Source organism: Rhinopithecus bieti, unplaced genomic scaffold (genome assembly GCF_001698545.2).
Source record: "Rhinopithecus bieti isolate Rb0 unplaced genomic scaffold, ASM169854v2 scaffold_9670, whole genome shotgun sequence".
Taxonomy (NCBI): Eukaryota; Metazoa; Chordata; class Mammalia; order Primates; family Cercopithecidae; genus Rhinopithecus; species Rhinopithecus bieti.
Window position 1 is genome coordinate 136,954 of NW_016806180.1, and position 13,556 is coordinate 150,509.

The following is a 13,556-nucleotide window of genomic DNA, read 5'->3' on the forward strand; positions in this document are numbered from 1 at the left end:
ATTTAAAAGGAATTTTAAGGGGACGGCTGGAGCTGACACCCACTTTTCTACTTTAGACACTCCTCTGACCCCATCAGTCCTCACTTCTTGTTTGTTCTCTGAAACTGTGCTTCATGAGAACAAGATTCCTTTTTTATTCATTTTTTTTTTTTTCTTTTTAAGTGTAGAGATAGGATCTCACTATATTGCCTAGGCTGGTCTCAAACTCCTGGTCTCAAGTGATCCTCCTGCCTCAGTCTCCCAAAGCACTCAGATTACAAGCATGAGCCCTTGTGCCCCGCCTAGATTAGTTTTTATTATAACGTAATTTATGGTGTGAATTTCACCATTTCCTATGTTCAGAATGTAGTTTCCCCATCTAGGAAGTGGGATAGTAAAAAAAATACTTTTACCAATGTCACAGATGTGGCTCTAGCTCAGTGCAAAAGGGATGTTAACTCTTCCAGGCCTCAGGGTGCCAGTAAGTGAGTTACTTAAGAGTACTTAAGGGCATCCTGACAGCCTGATAGTTTTCCAAAATAGGAACTGCATTCTCGGGAAAACCCTTCTCATTCCGTTTTAGTTGACAGAAACATTTTTATGGAAAGATCAATTTCACCTTGAGATTCAGAAGAGCGCTCCCCGTGACTACAGAAGAGTGCTCCCCGTGACTACAAAAGGCAGCCCTCCAAGGTATTCACAGGGCCCTTAAGTTAACATGTTACTTGGTTAGCAAATGAGGCACAATGGCTGAGGTCACAATGTCCTGTTTCCATTAGTTAATTTACTAGAGGTTCGTAGTAAAGTCATTAGTCATTCGTAGTAATTAGTTAATTGGTGCTCATTAAGTGACCTAAAAGAGTAGGTGCTGCTTCTGCAAAGGTCAACTTAACTCTCAGAGTGCAAATTACACACAGAATAAAATCGGAGGCAAACTGATATCCCCAGTCTTGCAGAAATGGGAAATGCTGTGGACTTGATATTTTCTGCCTTAGCAGGCTTTATGACAGGTGTTCTGGCACTCAGGAATTCACTAGTGATGTTGTTTAAGCTATTTGAAAGCAAAGTGTTCCTTCTCCCAGTCAGCCTATTGAATGGTGCTCAGGCTGGGTGGTGCTAAGGCAGATGGAACACCCATGTGTAATATGTTATTGCTGCAACAATTACAACAACACATTTGTCTGTAAAAGTGCCTTCTGTTGTTATTAGGTCATTAACCTTAACTGTGTCAATGTGTTCCCAGTTATGTAACTGTACTAGCAGGTCTGAATATCCCACCATGGAATAAAATGCTCACAGTTCATGCCTTGTTGGCTCATAAGAAAGGCTCCAATCCTAATAACCCAGTCCCAGTGCTTAGAACTACCCAAGGTGCTATAAAGAGGGTGGAGGGAAAGCTGTAAAACCCACAACCAATAAAACAGAAATTTAACAAGGAACTGCAAATACAGATCTTGCCAGAAAAAGCCCTAAAGTTCAATTGCTTTGTTTGAAGAATTAAAAGCAAAATAAACCTAAAATTAAACCAGATGAAACCACCAAATAGAAACCTCAAACACACTCAGTCTTATTCCATTCCACTTCCAAATTAGCCATTGTCCCCACATTACTTTTTCAAAACTTTAACCAAGATCAATGACTGTAAGCCAAGCTCTTAACAAAGATGCATTTCACCAGGTTTTGCAAAAACAGCCAATAATGCTATTCGGCAAATTGGCAACAACATTTAATAATCAGTTTAACAAGGAGCAGTCTGGTAAATTGTTAAATTTCTCATTACCTAAAATGAGAGGGAGAAGCCTTTGGTTGTAAATGTATCTTTGCCTTCTTGGATAAGGTAACTAGACTTTTACAGTTATGGAGCAGGTAGGCAGATTAAATGACAATGTAATCATGCTTTAAGATTATGTAACAATGTAAAGCATTTTGAAGTCAGTGATTCTTTTTTTGTTCTTGAACTTTATATGTTTCAACTTCCTGAAACAGATAAATAGAGATTGAGGAGGAAAGGCTGATCACATGGCCTCTCTGAACTTGGGTGTTTCCACCAAATAATAAAAAGAGGTCATCCCAAATCTTTTCTGGTATTTTACTTTTAAAGTTCTCCAAGCATTGTCTTCAAAGGCAATGACAGAAGCAAACAGGCAAATTTTCAAATAAACCAAATCCTTATCCTAAATTCCTTTTTCTCAAATCTCAAGTCACTCATCTGCCTTGATATCTGACTTACAACAGAGGTCTCCACTTGTTGATTTCAGGGTCACCTAAGAATTTTTGAAGGAATATTGCTACAGAAACGGCAGGGGTTTGATCTAGGTCCTGCTGCTCGCTGCACAGAAAGCCTATGACTGAGACAGTGATTTTGCCAAGGAAGAAGGCTTTAATCGGGTGCTGTGGGCAAGAGATGAGAGTTCAGTCTCAAATCCATCTCCCTGAGCAGCTAAACCTCGTGATTTACATAGCAGGGAAGAATGTATCAATGTGTAAGAAAACAAGAACCAAGGAGGGGCCAGGAAGCAATCATGATGAGTCAGGGGTCTGGCATCTCCTGGTCTGGATGTGGTGATCTGGTAAGTTTCAATTCTTTGATACTTTTATTTTATTTTTTTTTCAGAGGACTGAAGATCATTTCCTAAGGAAGGAACTCAGAGAAATCAAATATTAAGTTTCAAGCTTTAAGAACAGAAGGGTCAATTTCTATGTTTATAAAAAAAAAAGAAAAACCCATCTATGGAATTATTGGGTTAGTTTCAATATGAGTGGTAAAAAGATATAAGAAGCTATATGAACTGAGGAGGAGACCTCACCTTAGGAGACAGTGGATTAAAGCAAGGTACCTCTCTCTTGAAAAGTATTGCAAGTGTTTTAATTTTTTTCCGCTAGAAATATCTCATCAGCTTGCTGGCGGAACACGAGAAGTTACTAGAGCTTATACAGAAAAAAAGAAGGGGAGAGGAAAGCTTGTTGGGGAAGGTAGCTTTAAGGTTGAGGGTTGTTTTTGAATCCACCCACTGGTTTAATGACAATTGTCAGAAACATATGTGAGAACAGCAAGACTTCTAGCCTAGGGTATTCAGGAAGTTAATAATTTTGCTTTTTAATCTCATCTCTCCCAGCAAGTTGAGAAGTGTAGTTCCAGACCTGGGAGCCTAGACAGAACAGAGCTGTTTGATTCTGAGATGAACATAATCTATGTTGTTATCTCTACCTTTTGTCTTCATCACAATACATTTGACCCTTGAACAAGTTGGGGGTTACGGACGCAGCCCAGCCCACCCCACCCCTTGCAATAGAAAGTCCATATATAACTTTTGGATCCCCCAAAATTTAAGCACTAATAGCCTACTGTTGACTGGAATCTTTATTGATAACATAAACAGTCAGTTAACACATATTTTATATGATATATGTATTATATCCTACATTCTTTTTTTTTTTTTTTTTTTTTGAGACAGAGTCTCACTCTGTTGAGCATGCTGGAGTGCAGTGGTGCCATCTCAGCTCACTGCAAGCTCCACCTCGTGGGTTCATGCCATTTTCCTGCCTCAGCCTCCTGAGTGGGACTACAGGTGCGTGCTACCACACCTGGCTAATTTTTTGCATTTTTAGAAGAGTCAGGGTTTCACCATGTTAGCCAGGATGGTCTCGATCTCTTGACCTTGCAATCCACCCGCCTCAGCCTCCCAAAGTGGTGGGATTACAGGCATGAGCCACCGCACCTGGCCACATACTATATTCTTATAATAAAGTTAGAGAAAAGAAAATCATAAGGAAGAGAAAACATACTTAATATTCATTGAGAGGAAGTAGATCATTATTAAGGTCTTCATCTTCATCATCTTCACATTGAGTAGGCTGAGGAAGAAGAAGAAGGATGGATTGGTCTTGTGGTCTCAGGGGTGACAGAGATGGAAGAAAGTCTGCATATAGGTGAACCCATATAGTTGAAGCCCTTGTTGTTCAAGGGTCAACTGTATATTGTCTTATTTCTTCTTAAACTTCTCTTTATCTCTGTTTTAATTCTTGATGCTATATGTTTATTTTTCTCTCCTTTTATTAATAAATCTTTAAAACATAAGAATGTTTTATTTATTTATTTTTTTTTGAGACAGAGTCTCGCTCTGTCGCCCAGGCTGGAGTATAGTGGCACGGTCTTGGCTCACTGCAAGCTCCGCCTTCCGGGTTCACGCCGTTCTCCTGCCTCAGCTTCCTGAGTAGCTGGGACTACAGGTGCCTGCCACCATGCCCAGCTAATTTTTTGTATTTTTAGAAGAGACAGAGTTTCACCGTGTTAGCCAGGGTGGTCTCAATCTCCTGACCTCGTGATCCACCCGCCTTGGCCTCCCAAAATGCTGGGATTACAGGCGTGAGCCACCACGCCTGGCCAAGAATGTTATATTTTTAACATAGTAATGGAAAGAGAATTTTTTTCATATATAAAAAATTAGAAAGTTATTCTTTTTTGATAATCCTCTATTTCTTGCTAACCAACATATACAGTGATACTCCTTGACTGGAGTCTCCACTGATCTAAATCTGATTTATAGAGGGAACTGGATAGAGAAGAGTTCTAGAATTTCTGCACACTTTCTTTGGCAGCTGGCTGGGATGGCAAATAGTAGGATAAAGAAGGTAAAGAAACAGGTATGTCAGACTTAAGCCAACAGAGCCAGTAGGGCCAAATTCCCATTTATAGGTGAAGACCCAGCTGTCACGAAGTTTCCAACTGCTCCATTGCACAATGACAGTAAGGATAATAGTATGTGTTTCTCATACATTTAAATGTATTCAAGTTAAGGAATTACTTTTCGTAAATACCTATCATGTTAAAATGTCCTTCCATTTATGAACCAATGATGGTTGATGATTTTTATTCTTCTGTGTGATTTTAGGATAAAAAATTGGACAATCCAATGTTAGTTGCCAGAATTATCTTTTGACATTTTACTCCTCTATAATCTAAAATATTAGAAGCACTGCGATAGTGAGATATGGGGATAACATAGCCAGAGACAGGGAGTAACACAGCCAGATATGGGGGGAGTAACAAAGCCAGAGATGAAGAGTAACATAGCCAAATATAGAGAGTAACATAGCCAGAGATGGGGAATAACAAAGCCAGATATGGCAGGAGTAACATAACCACATATGGGAGAGTAACACAGCCAGGTATAAGGAAACTAGCATAGCCAAAGATAAGAAATAACATAGCCAGATATGAGGACAGTAACATAGCCATATATGAGGGGAGTAACACAGCCAAATATACTGGGAGTAACAGAGCCAGAGATGGGGGGTAACATAGCCAGATATGGGGAGAGGAACATAGCCATGTATGGGGGAGTAACATAGTGAGATATGGGGAGAGTAACATACTCATATATGGGGGAGTAACAAAGCCAGGTATAGGGAAAGCAACATGGCTGTAGACGGGTGTTAACACAGCCAGATATAGGGGGAGTAACATAGTCAGATATACAGAAAGTAACATAGCCAAAGACGAAGAGTAACATAGCCAGAGACGAGGGGTAACATAGCCAGATATGGCGGTAGTAACATAATCACTTATGGGCGAGTAACATAGTCAGACATAGGGAAAATAAAATAGCCAGAGATGGGGAATAACGTAGCCAGAGATGGGGGAAGAAACATAGCCAGATATGAGAGGAGTAACATAGTCAGATATAAGGAAAGTAACATAGCCAGAGATGGGGAGTAACATAGCCAAATATCAAGGGAGTAACATAGCAAGAGATTGAGAGTAACACAGCAAGATATGGAGAGCATAGCATAGCCACATATAGATAGGAAAGTAACATAGCCAGAGATGGGAAGTAAGATAGCCGGATATGAGGGGAGTAACATAGCCAAATACATAGAGAGTAACATAGCCAGATATAGGGGGAGTCACATAACCACATATGGGAGACTGACATAGTCAGATATATGGAAAGTAACAGAACCAGAGATGGGGGAGAAACATAGCCAGTAATGAGGAAAGCAACATAGCCACATATGATGGGAGTAACATAGCCAAATATAGAGGAAGTGAAATAACCAGAGATGTGGAGTAACATAGCCAGATGTAGGGAGAGTATCATAGCCACATATGGAAAAGTAGCATAGCCAGAGATGGGGAGAGTAACATAGCCACATATGGGGGAGTAACATAGCCACATTTGGATAAGTTACATGGCCAGATACAGGGAGAGTAACATAACCAGATATGGGAGGAGTAACATAGTAGCCAGATTTAGGGGAAGTAATGTATCCAGACATAGAAAAAGCAACATAGCCAGAGATGGGGAGTAACATAGCTAGATATGGGGGGAATAACAGCCACATATGGGTAATAATGCAGAAAGATATGGGGATTAACATAGCCAGATAAGGGGAGAGTAACAAAGCCAGATATGGGGAGTAATGTAGCCATATATGAGGAAAGTAACAAAGCCACATGTGAGGGGAGTAACCTGGCTAAATATAGACAAAGTAAGAGCCATAAATTGGGAGCAATATAGTCAGATATGGGGAGAGTAATATAGCCAAATATGGAGAAGTAAGAATAGCCAGAAATGGTGGAGTAGCATAGCTATAGATGGTGATTAACATAGCCAGATATAGGGAAGTAAACATAACCAGATACAGGAAAAGTAACATTGCCAGAGAAGGGGAGTAACACAGCAAGATATGGGAAGGTTAACATAGCCACATATGGGGGAGTAACATAGCCATATATGAAGGGAGTAACCTTGCCAGATATGGGAGAGTAACAGGCACATGTGGGAACGTAGCACAACCATATACAAGGGGAGTAAAAGCACCAGATATGGGGAGAGTAATATAGCCACATATGGGGGAGGAACATACCCATATATGAGGGGAGTAAAAGCACCAGATATGAGGAGAGTAACATACGCACATAGGAAAAGTAACATAGCTGGATATGAGGGGAGTAACATAGCCTGATATGGGGAGAGTAATATAACCACATATTGGGGAGCAACATAGCCAGTTATAGGGAAACCAACATAGCTAGAGATGGAGAATAACATAGCCAGGTAAGAGGGGAGTAACATAGCCATGTACAGAGGGAGTAACATAGCCAGAGATTGGGAGTAAAATAGCCTGAGATGGGGAGAATAACACAACCCATATTGAGGAATAAAATAGCTAGATATGAGGGGAGTAACATAGCTAGAGATGGGGAATAACATAGTCAGATATGGGGGGGAGTAACAGCCAGATATAGGGGTAGTAACATAGCCAGATATGGGGACATAAAATAGCCAAATACAGAGGGAGTAACATAACCAGAGATGGAAGTAACATAGCCAGATATGGGAGTAACATAGCCACATATGAGGAAGTAACATAGCCAGAGATAGGGAATAACTTAGCCAGATATGGGGAGAGTGACATAGCTTCATACAGGGGAATAACAATAACATAGCAGATACGGGGAAAGTACCATAGCCACATACAGGGGAGTAACATAGCCAGAGATGGGGAGAGCAGCATAACCACATATGGGGGAGGAACATAGCAAGATATAAGGGGAGTAACATAGCCAGAGATGGGGAGAGTAAAATACCCATACATGAAGGAGTAACATAGCCATATAAGAGAGGTGGAACGTAGCCAGATATGGAAGGAGAAACATAGCCACTTATGGGGGAGTAACATAGCCAGAGATGGGGAATAACTTAGCCAGATATGTGGAGAGTGCCATTGCCTCATGTGGGGAAGTAACATAGCCAGATATGAGGGGAGTAACATAACCAGATATGGGAGAGTAACATAGTCACATATTGGGAAGTAACATAGCCAGATATATTGGGAGTAACATAGCCAGATATGGGAAGTGTAACATAGCCACATATGGGGGAGTATCATAGACAGAAATGAGGGCAGTAACATAGCCAGACATGGGGAGACTAATATAGCCAATTATGGGAGAGTAACATAGCCAGATATGAGGGGAGGAACATAGCCAGATATGGGGAGTGTAACAAAGCCACATTTGGGGGAGCGTCATAGCCAGAAATGAGGGAAGGAACATAGCCAGACATAGGGAGAGTAACATAGCCACATATGGGAGAGTAACATAGCCAGATATGGGGAGACTAACATAGTCACATATGGGGGAGTAACATGGCCAGAGATGGGAAGTAACTTAGCCAGATATGGGGAGAGTGACATAGCCTCATACCAGGGAGTAACATAGCCATATATGAGGGGAGTAACATATGCAGATCTGAGAGGAATAACATAGCCAGATATGGCCAGAGTAACACAGTCACATATGGGTGGGTAACATAGCCAGATATGGGGACAGTAACATAACCACATATAGGGGAGTAATATAGCCAGATATAGGGAAAGCAACATAGCTAGAAATGGATAGTAACATAGCCAGATAAGAGGGGAGTAACATAGCCAAGTATAGAGGGAGTAACATAGCCAAGTGTAGAGGGAGTAACATAGCCAGAGATTGGGAGTAACATAGCCAGAAAGAGAGAGGGTAACATAGCCATATATGGGGGAATTACATAGCTAGATATGAGGGAAGTAACATAGCTAGAGATGGAGAATAACATAGTCATATGGAGATGGAGAAACATAGATATTGGTGAAGTAACATAGCCACATATGGGCTAGTAACATAGCCAGATATGGGGATACTAACATAGCCACATGTGGGGGAATAACATAGCCAGAGATGGGGAGTAACTTCGCCAGATATGTGAAGAGTGCAGTTGCCTCATGTGAGGGAGTAGCATAGCCAGATAAGAGGGGAATAACATAGCCAGATATGGGAGAGCAACATAGCCACATATGGGGGAGTAACGTAGCCAGATATGAGGGAAGTAACATAGCCAGATAGGAGGGAAGTAACATAGCCAGATATGTGGAGTGTAACATAGCCACATATGGGGGACTGTCATAGCCAGAAATGAGGGGATTAACAGCCAAACATGGGGAGAGTAACACGGCCACATACGGGGGGAGTAACATAGTCAGATATGAGGGGAGTCATATAGCCATATGGAGAGCAGTAGCCTAGCCAGATAGGAGGGTAAAAATATAGCCAAGGATAGAGGGAGCAACATGGCCAGAGATTGGTAAGTAACATATCCAGATATGGGGAGAGTAACATAGCCACATATGGGGGAGTTACATAGCCAGATATGAAGAGAGTAACATAGCTAGAGATGGGGAATAACATAGCCAAAGGTGGAAAAACATAGTCAGAGATGGGGGAGTAACACAGTCAGATATGGGGAGTCACATAGCCAGATATGGGAGGAATAACATAGCCAAATATAGAGAGAGTAACATAACCAAAGATGGTGAGTGACATAGCCAGATATGAGAGGAGTAACATTGCCAGATATGGGCAGAGTACCATAACCACATATGGGGAAGTACCATAGCTAGATATGATGGGAGTAACATAGGCAGAGATGGGTAGAGTAACATAGCCACATATGGGGGAGTAACATAGCCATATATGAAGGGAGCAACATAGCCATAAATGGGTAGAGTAACATAGGCACATATGGGGGAGTAACATAGCCATATATGGGGAGAACAACATAGTCACATATGGCGGAGTAACAGCCACATATAGAGGGGGTAACATAACCAGAGATGGAGAGTAACATAGCCACATAATGGGGAGTAACATAGCCAGATATTGGGAGACTAATATAGCCACCTATGGGGAAGTAACATAGCCAGAGATGGGGAGTACTTAGCCAGATATGGAGAGAGTGACATAGGTTCATATGGGGGAGTAACATAGGCACATGTGAGGACAGTAACATAGCCAGATAGGGGGTAAGTAACATAAACTCATATGGGGGACTAACATAGCCATATATAAGGGAAGTAATATAGCCAGTTATGGGGAGAGTAACATAGCCTCCTGTGGTGTGGTAACATAGCCATATATGGGGTAATAACATAGGCAGATATGGGGATATTAACATAGTCACATATGGGGGAGTAACATAGCCAGACCTGGGGAGAGTAACACAGTCACCTATGGGGGAGTAACACAGCCAGATATGGGGAGTAACATAGCCACATATGGGGGAGTAACATAGCCAGAGATGGTTGGAATAACATGGCTAGATATGGGGAGTAACATAGCCAGATATGGGTAGTAACATAGCGAAGTACAGGCATAACAAAGCCGGAGATGGGGAGTAACACAGTTCTGTAGAGAGTGTGTATTTATGTGTGGTGTCAGTTAAAGGGTGTTGTATTTGTCTCCTGTGGCTGTGATGACAAATTCTACACACTTGGTGAGTTAACAAAAATTTTCCTCTCATAGTGCTGGAGGCCAGGTCTGAGATTAATGTGCCAGCAGGGCCAGTCTCCCTCCAGAGGCTCTAAGGGAGTTCCCTGTTCACCATGTCCAGCTTCTGGTGTTGCCAATATTGCTGCGCCTCCTCAGCCTTCCTTATCACTTCCGTCTCTGCCTCCATCTTCACATCACCTTCTCCTCTGTGTCTGTCTCTCCCTTATAAAGATGCTTGTGAAGACTGTCTTACCTAGAGATCCTTAACTTAGGCATATCTGTGCAGACTCTATTTCCAAATGAGGTCACATTTACAGGCTTCCAGAATTAAGATGTGAACATATCTTTGAAGCCATTCTCAGCTCACCTCAGGCATCAAACCTTATTCAGGCCAGGATCACCTCCATATCACCTGGGGGATCCAGGATAGAGAGATGCTGATTTAAGTGCTAGCATGTATACAATATATCTGACAGTGATTTATTACTGGATTTAATGGCACGATGTCTACGCACGACATAAAACTGTCGGGGGGTGGGGTAGAGAGGCAAACTGCAACCTGAACTTAAGAAAAAGTTGAAGGTTTGATGGCATCACCATGTATTTTATTTAACTTACCTATAAATTATCCTGGATACTTTACATACCATTATTTAAACTATATTTTGTGTGATTGCTTTCTTAGATCAAATTGTCATTTTGTAGTAAATAATCTTTGAACAAATCTTAACTCTAGAGAAGGTCTGTTTCTGAGTCCTTGAATGTTTACAAATACTTTTATATCATTGCCCTACTATTTGAGTGCTCTTTGGTTGAGTATGAAACAATTGGTTTAAAAATAATTATTCCCCAGAACATCTCAGAATTTGTTTCTTTTGAGATGGGGTCCAAATCTGTTGCCCAGGCTGGAGTGCAGTGATGCAATCACATCTCACTGCCACCTCAACCTACTGAGCTCAAGTGATCCTCCCATCTCGGCCTCAAACGTGCCGGAATTACAGGCATGAGCCACCATGCCTGACTGGTTTTTTATTTTTTAGATGGAATCTCGCTCTCTCGTCAGGCTGGAGTACAGTGGCACGATCTTGGCTCATTGCAACCTCCGCCTCCTGGGTTCAAGCAATTCTCCTGCCTCAGCCCCCCAAGCAGCTGGGACTACAGGTGCCCACCACCATGCCCAGCTAATTTTTGTGTTTTAGTAGAGATGGGGTTTCACCGCATTGGCCAGGCTGGTCTCGATATCTTGACCTTGTGATCCACCCACCTCAGCCTCCCAAAGTGCTGGGATTACAGGTGTGGGCCACCGCACCTGGCCCAGATTTTTTTTTTAACCTACAGTTTGCCAATAAGAATTTCGATGACAACATAATTCGAATTTCTGTATTTCGGTAATCTGTTTTTCGTCTAGGAGTTTTTCAAAATCTCTGTATACCCGACAGCGCTAAGACTTCATAAAGATACATTCTAGCCTGGGTACAGTGGCTCAAGCCTGTAATTCCAGCAGTTTGGGAGGCCATGATGGGAAGATTGTGTGAGCCTAGAAGTATGAGACCAGCATGGATAACATAGTGAGACTGTCTCTACAAAAAGTACAAAGATTAGCCACGCACGGTGGTGGGCACCTGTGTTCCCAGTTATTCAGGAGGATGAGGTGGGAGAATGCTGTGAGAAGGCACCACTGCACTCCGGCCTGGACGACAAAACGAGAATGTCTCAAAAAAAAAGATACATTATAGATGCATCTTATCAATTTATATTGCTTAGGGATTATTATTTCTCTTACAATACACTTGAGTGGCTCTGTTTATGTAAAAAAAGAAAATCTATGTTTCTCCTCAGCTATGATAAATTTTTATTTTTCTGTATAATTTTCTCCACTTAGTTTTTTTCTATTTCTGAAACCGTATTAGATATGTTGGAACTCTTGAAACAAGTTTTCCTGTTTAACTCTTTCTCCATTTTTTTATCTTTTTGTTCCATGTTTTGGAATATTTCCTTAACTTTATCTTTTAGGTCACACAGGTCACTAAACTACAGTCCATGGGCCGAATCCAGTCCACCACCTGGATTTTGTAAATAAAGATGAATTTTGTAAATAAACCCTTTCTCGTCTGTATATTATTTGGTAAATCAACTCTTTCTTGTTTGTATTTGTCAGTGACTACTTGCCTACCACCCTGGCAGACTGAGCAGTTGTGACAGCGACAACGTAACCTGGAAAACCAAAAATATTTAAAATCTGGCCTTTCACAGAAAAAAAAATGCTCTGACCTCTGTTTTAGATCGCTAATTCGTCCTTTATTGTGCCTGTTCTTCCATTCATTCCTTCCAGTAAGTACTCTATTTTTGTAATTCCATAATACTAAGAACTATTGCTTGTCCTCTGTTTCTTTTCCATAGAAGCCTATTCTTGTTTTAGGGGACAACATCATCTTGAATCCTCTGGAAGATATTAAATAGAAAGTTTGGCAGTTCATTTCTCTGTTGTGGATTTTCTGTTTTCTCTAGGGTCAATGTTCCGCCTCTTTCTTTTACTTCCTTTTTAATTTAATGGTTTCCTCCCTTAAGCATGTCCATTTATGCCTAAGGATGAAGAACTGGATGAGTTAATACCACATAGGTGGCCAGTGTGGGCTTCCTCTTCAGCTGAGGAGGGAGTCACTGGCAGCGGAGCCCCGCGTTCTGCAGGCGGCTCTTTAATTACCCTGATCCTTGCCAGAGGGCCTCCTTCTGCTGTCTATAATTGTTAATACTCAGCTTGGAGTTTCTCTACAACTGCTCTTGTCTTCCTAGTGGGTTTTTTCTTCTGTGCACATGTTGGGCTGTGGTTTTTTCAATTTTTGTCAATTTAATCCCATCTGCTTTCTATCTTCCAAATTCATTTTAATTTCAGGATCTCTCAATGTCACCTCTATTCTTCCTGTGCTGTCATGAATGTAGTCTTAAAAGATGTCCTTTTCCTGTCACTGGAAAGGATTCAGCGTGAATGGAAGTACAGGTGGCAGACCTGTGTGCTCTGACTTACCTACTTTTAGATGAGAAACATTGTCTGTAGCAATCTCCTATTTGTTTTAAGAAATAAGTTCTTTTCCACCAGCCAATTTTCTAACTAAAGCTCATCTATTCAAAAATAAAGCTTTAAACAACTTAACCATTATGATGTCAACAGCATTTCAAATATGTTATTCACTTTTCTGGCTTCTTAAATAGAGGATTCTCAACATCATTAACCACATATTTACATAGGATCATCGTCACAATATGTTCT